Source organism: Chrysochloris asiatica, unplaced genomic scaffold (assembly GCF_000296735.1).
Source record: "Chrysochloris asiatica unplaced genomic scaffold, ChrAsi1.0 scaffold00012, whole genome shotgun sequence".
In the NCBI taxonomy this organism is placed as follows: domain Eukaryota; kingdom Metazoa; phylum Chordata; class Mammalia; order Afrosoricida; family Chrysochloridae; genus Chrysochloris; species Chrysochloris asiatica.
In genome coordinates this window covers 21,921,736-21,927,971 of record NW_006408530.1, presented here as the reverse complement: position 1 = coordinate 21,927,971, position 6,236 = coordinate 21,921,736, and the positions used below count along the sequence as shown (strand labels likewise).

Below are 6,236 nucleotides of genomic sequence, written 5' to 3'. Positions count from 1 at the left end.
CATCTTTAGAACTGTGAGCAGTTCTTACCTTATATATTAAGTATTTATAATAAAATGCATTCAGTATTAAATGAGGGGAAGTCAGTAAGTATTGCTACAAAATCACAGAAACATTTAAACAAAAGAATATCCAACTATTAAGCAACTTTTTATTGACATATTCTCCATCTAGGTCTATACACTTCTGAAGACATTGTTTCTATCTCTTTAAAACCTTGCATGGTGTGGCACTGGATTGCTAACCACAAGGTTGGCAGTTCAAAACCACCAGCCACTCCTCAGAAACCCTATGCAGGGTCTCTATGAGTCAGAACCAACTCAACAGCACTTAATAACAACAATAATCCTTCCCTGAAAAGTTCTGCATTCTTAGATTTACACCACATCAAAATAGTTGTTTTGGGAAACTTTGAGGGCCTCAAATCATTTTGCCACTAAAATGTTCTTTGAGTTTTAGGAACAAAAAGTAAGGGACAAGGTCAGGGTTGTAGGGTAGATGGGGTAAGGTTTCCCAAAGAATTTCGTGCTACCCTCTTTGTCCTGATGAGGTGGGGTTGGGGGGGGGAGGAAATTCCTTGATGCAATGTTTCTTCACCAACGTAATTTCCAATTTTCTCAAAATGCCTTTCTAACAAGCCCGCATGATTTTCCTGTGTCTTTCAAGAAAATCTATCATGATTACTCCATGGGAATCACAAAAAGTATAATACTCAGAGAACTTGTCTAAAGTCATCCATTAATCACAGTGGCATTTTAAAGTGTGTTTTGTTAGGAATCAACCTGTGCATGTATGAACTGGAATAGTATAAGCAATAGTTTTTGTCGTTTGAACTGCAAGGTCAGTGGTTCAAGCTCACCAGCTGCTCCTTGGAAACCCTACACAGGGTCACTATGGGTCAGAATCGACTCGATGGCACTTGACTTAACAATACATTAAAATTAAAATATTTTTTAATAAATAAGTTTCAATCCAATGAAGAGTTAAGAATTTGCATTTATATCATGAATAGATAAATAAAAATAAGGGAAAAATCCAGAAAAAAATTGAATACCATGTTTATTGCACCTTTCATACATAAAAATACTGCTAAGTCTAAATGAATGTTTGTAGCCTTTAAGTTATTAACCAAAGAGCCACATTTTAGGCATTGTGTTAAGCAATGTGTTAGTTTCAAAGTGAGTGTTGATTATCATGGCTCACAGTATCTTCTGTATAGAGAGAACAAGAAAACAGAAAGAAAAAATAAATAAATAAATGGGTGCAATATGTGCATATAAAAAATCTGGTTTAGGCAGAACAACGAGGGAAAGTGCTCCCTAGTACGGAGCCGGTGCTTGCGCACTGCGGGCTCCAGGGCCTACCCGCCTGAGGGAGAGGAAAGGTGAGGATAGCGGCTGTGGTTGAGAATGTAGTGAAGCTTCTTGGGGAACAGTACTACAAAGATGCCATGGAGCAGTGCCACAATCACAATGTCCGCCTCTGTGCTGAGCGCAGTGTGCGCCTGCCTTTCTTGGACTCGCAGACAGGAGTAGCCCAGAGCGACTGTTATATCTGGATGGAAAAGCGACACCGGGGTCCAGGATTAGCTTCTGGGCAGCTGTACTCTTATCCTGCCCGGCGCTGGCGGAAAAAGCAAGGAGCTCATCCTCCCGAAGATCCCCGGCTTTCCTTCCCATCCATTAAACCAGACACAGACCAGACCCTGAAGAAGGAAGGCCTGATCTCTCAGGATGGCAGCAGCTTAGAAGCTCTGTTGGTACCGACCCACTGGAGAAGCGGGGTGCCCCAGATTCTCCAGTTGACGATGACTGCCTGGGCGAGTTTCCTGTAACCAACAGTCGGGCACGGAAGCAGATCCTAGAACCAGAAGACTTCCTGGACGACCTTGATGATGAAGACTATGAAGAAGACACCCCGAAGCTCCGGGGCAAGGGGAAAGCCAAGGGTAAAGGTGTGAGCAGTGCCTATAAGAAGTTGGACGCTTCGATCCTGCAGGACCGGGACAAGCCCTATGCCTGTGACATTTGTGGAAAACGTTACAAGAACCGGCCAGGCCTCAGTTACCACTATGCCCACTCACACTTGGCTGAGGAGGAGGGAGAAGACAAGGAAGACTCCCAGCCGCCCACCCCTGTTTCCCAGAGGTCCGAGGAACAGAAGTCCAAGAAAGGACCTTATGGATTGGCCCTGCCGAACAACTACTGTGATTTCTGCCTGGGGGACTCGAAGATCAACAAGAAGACGGGCCAACCTGAGGAGCTGGTGTCCTGCTAGGACTGTGGCCGCTCAGGGCACCCGTCTTGCCTTCAGTTCACCCCCGTGATGATGGCAGCAGTGAAGACCTACCGCTGGCAGTGCATTGAGTGCAAGTGCTGCCACATCTGTGGCACCTCCGAGAACTACGACCAGCTGCTCTTCTGTGATCGTGGCTACCACATGTACTGTCTCACCCCGCCCATGTCTGAGCCTCCTGAAGGAAGTTGGAGCTGCCCCTTGTGTCTGGACCTGTTAAAGGAGAAAGCTTCCATCTACCAGAACCAGAACTCCTCTTGATGTGACCACCCCCTGCGCCCCCATACATCTAGGGCTGTTTCTCTCTTCTCCTGTTTTCTATACCCATTTCCCTCCCTGCCCCAATCTATCACAAGTCCAGAGAACCTTGGGGTGGTTGTGCCAACCTGCCTTTGGCAGCAGCAAGCTGGGGTGGCAGCTCTGCTTGCCTCTGGCCCCAGGTCCTCAGGGAGAAAGGAGCAGCGCACTGCCCCAGGTGCACCTGTAGGCCCGGATCCTTACTGCTCTCCATGAAATGCATTCACTCGGCTTGGCTTGCCTTAGGCCCAGAACCTGGTTGTCACAGGGTTCACACAGCGGCCTCTGAGAAACAGCGGGAATGCAGCTCCCTTCTCTGGGTTCTGTGTCCACTTTGTCCCCAAGGTTTGCCTTCCCCAGGGGCCAGCCAGGCCTGGGCCTCTGCCAGCTCTGGGAGGGGGAAGGGAGGGGAGGGAGGGACTGAGAGGCTTGGGCAGCACTTGAAGCCCTTTGCGTTGCCTCACTGCCCTCACTAACCTCTCTGCCATGGCCTTCCACTCCTGCTTGGTCACCCCTGGGTCTGTCCTGCCCTCTCCCACCCCACCCCAGGAGGTGAAGCTGCTTCACCCCGATTTTGCCCTATGCTCACCAACGCATTCCCCACCCTCTGAATTTCCTGCCTCCCCTCCTTATTCCCTTTGATTTTGTGGGGAGAGGGGAAGCATCAGGGGCCAGGCCAGCAGTTTAGGGGCCACAGGGAGACAGACGTTGGATAATGTGCCTGTTTTTTAACTCATTGTAAAAGCCTGCCTCCAAAATTCCCTTTTTGTTCTTCCTGGACATGAGCATTCAGTCTCCCACCCTTATCTGAAGAGGGAGCTTCTGCCTCCTGCCCTGTGCGCCCTAGCTCCAGGTCCCGGGGGTGCCATATAGCTACCTCTTTCTCCCCTGGTACACTTGCTCACCAGCAGCTGGTTAAGGTCTTCACGCCCTGGATTCCTCCATTTTCTGCCTGGGGCAATGACATTAAGTCACTGGGGATAGTCCATTCCAGGGTACCCTGAAGTGACCTTCCTCCTTGGGCCACGAACAGACCCTGATTTACTCTTGCTTTGGAATTGAGGTCTTCTCCCCTCCACCCTTTAGTTCCTATACTCTAAATATAAGTACAAATAAACATTTTTACACAGAAAAAAAAAATCTGATTTAAAATCAGCAGATGGATCCTGTATTTTACAATCCATCCATAATGGGATATATATGGCTTAAACAAAATATGAAGTAATGCACAGGAATATATGTTACCAAATGTGTATTATATTACCATATACTCTTTAGCACCTCATAGTTTTAAAAGGTTCCTTAATAAGAACCTGTGATATGTCATTACTGTAGGCTAAACTAATTTCAAGGGAGTAAGTCGTTCAATAGACTCCATAATTTATAGCTCCTTAATATTCATTCAAAGGAGCTCTGGTAGTGGAGTGGTTATGAATCGGGCTGTGAACCGCAAGGTCAGCAGTTCTAAACGACCAGCTGTTCCGCGGGAGAAAGATGAGGCTTTCTGCTCCCGTAAAGATTTACAGCCTTGGAAACCCTGTACAGGGTCGCTATGAGTCGGAAACGACTCCACAGCACATAACAATGAAACAACAATATTCATTAAGTACTGAAAATATCTAGTATAGTTTATATAAACATCCACTTAGCTACAATGTGTCTATATGTGTGTGTTTATGTTATGTGTGTACCCCTTAATTAATTATATTTTCTGTTGCATTATATTTAAGAAGGCAGTGACAATGAAGGATGCCATACAAATAAGTCAGATGTAACTAATCATGTAAATGTCAGGCAAGGTCAATTTGAATCAGAAGGTGTGCAGATCAAACCCATCAGCCATTCCTTGAAAGCCCTATATAAGGTCATTCTGAATTGGAATCAACTGCTCAGCACTTAAATAACAACACGTCAAGCTCAGAGTATTACAGCCCAGAATTAATTACTCTCACTGTGTTTCAGTGACTTTTAAGAGTTTATTCAGTTTTCAAGTTCGCCCTTTTTAAAATTAATAAGTATATCTTTAAGTCTTAATTTTTTTTTTTGAATTGGAAAGGAAATTATCTAATACAAATAATACTTACTATAAGCACTGGACACAAGGTCGGTTTGAACTGCAAATTTGGCAGTTCAATCCACCAGCAGCTCTTAGGGTCACTGTGAGTCAGAACTGACTCAATGGCACTTAGCAACAACAACAACATATGAATTACTATATCTTCAAACTTGTTTAATCAAATCATTTTACAAGTGGATTAGAAAACTCAAAAGTTTGTTGTTAATGCTGAGAGTAATGTCTCTGGATTAAAACGCAAATTCAAGAAACAGAAAGACATTACTATGTCAAGATCACTCAGAACCCAAAATGAAATTAGCTTGGAGTTCCATTCAATTCCTGTTGAATAGTCCAATATATCAGCAGTTGTGAAAACCAAGGTGACATTAACTGGAATTCAGCGAAGGTGCCAGGTCTTAGCCTACTTAACTATCTTTTCTATGCCAGCTTTATTCCTTTAAATCAGAGTAAATAACATTTGTATTATAATCACATCTTCTTTTGGTGAAGTTCACAGTATTCTACAGGCTTTTTTTTTTTTCTTTTAATTTAGTTCCAGCCACATATTGCTGCATTAAGCAGAGGGTAGAGATATTTTTAATTATTTTTTTTTTGCATGGAATACAAAGGGAAAAATTGACCGATTATGCAGGATATTGGTAGGCATTTACTCAAAGAACTCAACCTCCTTCTTCTGAGTCACACTAGGACTAAGTAACAGAGTATTTCCCCAGAAAATAATCTCTTTATTTTTACAAATGATGACAAGAAAGGAGTTTAAAGTAAGGCAAAGGGAAACATAATGCTCTGAGTATATTCACCATTAACCCCAGAAGCAAGGCACAGAAATCATTTTCATTTTTCACATGACCCCAGAATAATCTGTGCACCACAAGGGTCTTTTTGTACAAATTTTGATCTTCCAATGTGATATCTACTATATGTGTAAGAATTTACTGTTATAGAACAAACAATTGGTTCCAACAAATGAAACTCAAGAGCCTTATACTATGTGGGAGTGAGGAGGTGGGTGTCTCTTGGCCATAGGCTTCAATATGATTCCTGGCTAGGAAAATAAATGTCATGACTACTGGATTTATCTTAAATTCATTAACTATATGAAACCCATTCCACAGCAGCCTTATGAAATCACATAGGAGAGAAGCAAATTTAAATATACATACATGTCTGATAGAGAAAATATATAATTACTGATAATTTACAACTCCTTCTATGTACGTACAGACAGGTTAGGTCCACTAGACTATCCAAGTCTAGAGGTTGTTGTGATTGTTGTTGTTGTTAAGTGCCATCAAGTTGGTTCCTACTCACAGCAACCTTATGCACAACACAATGAAATATTGCCTGTCATGCGCCATCATCCCAACTGATGGTTTCTTTGGGTCTACTATTGCAGTCCTTCATCAATCTGTCTAATTTCGGGGGGGTATTCCTCTTTTTCACTGAACCGCTACTTTACCAAGCATGATGGCCTTCTTCAAAACTCGTCCTTTTTGACAATGTGTCCAAAATATGAGCGATAAGCCTTTCCATCCTAGCTTCTAAGGAGCGTTCGGCTGTACTTCTTCC

At 43.4% G+C, this 6,236-nt stretch overlaps 1 pseudogene; it reads left to right on the top strand.

The window, feature by feature from the left end:
- The first annotated feature begins 1,394 nt into the window (after positions 1-1,394).
- On the top strand, positions 1,395-2,554 carry LOC102823141 (annotated as a pseudogene).
- Positions 2,555-6,236: the final 3,682 nt, after the last annotated feature.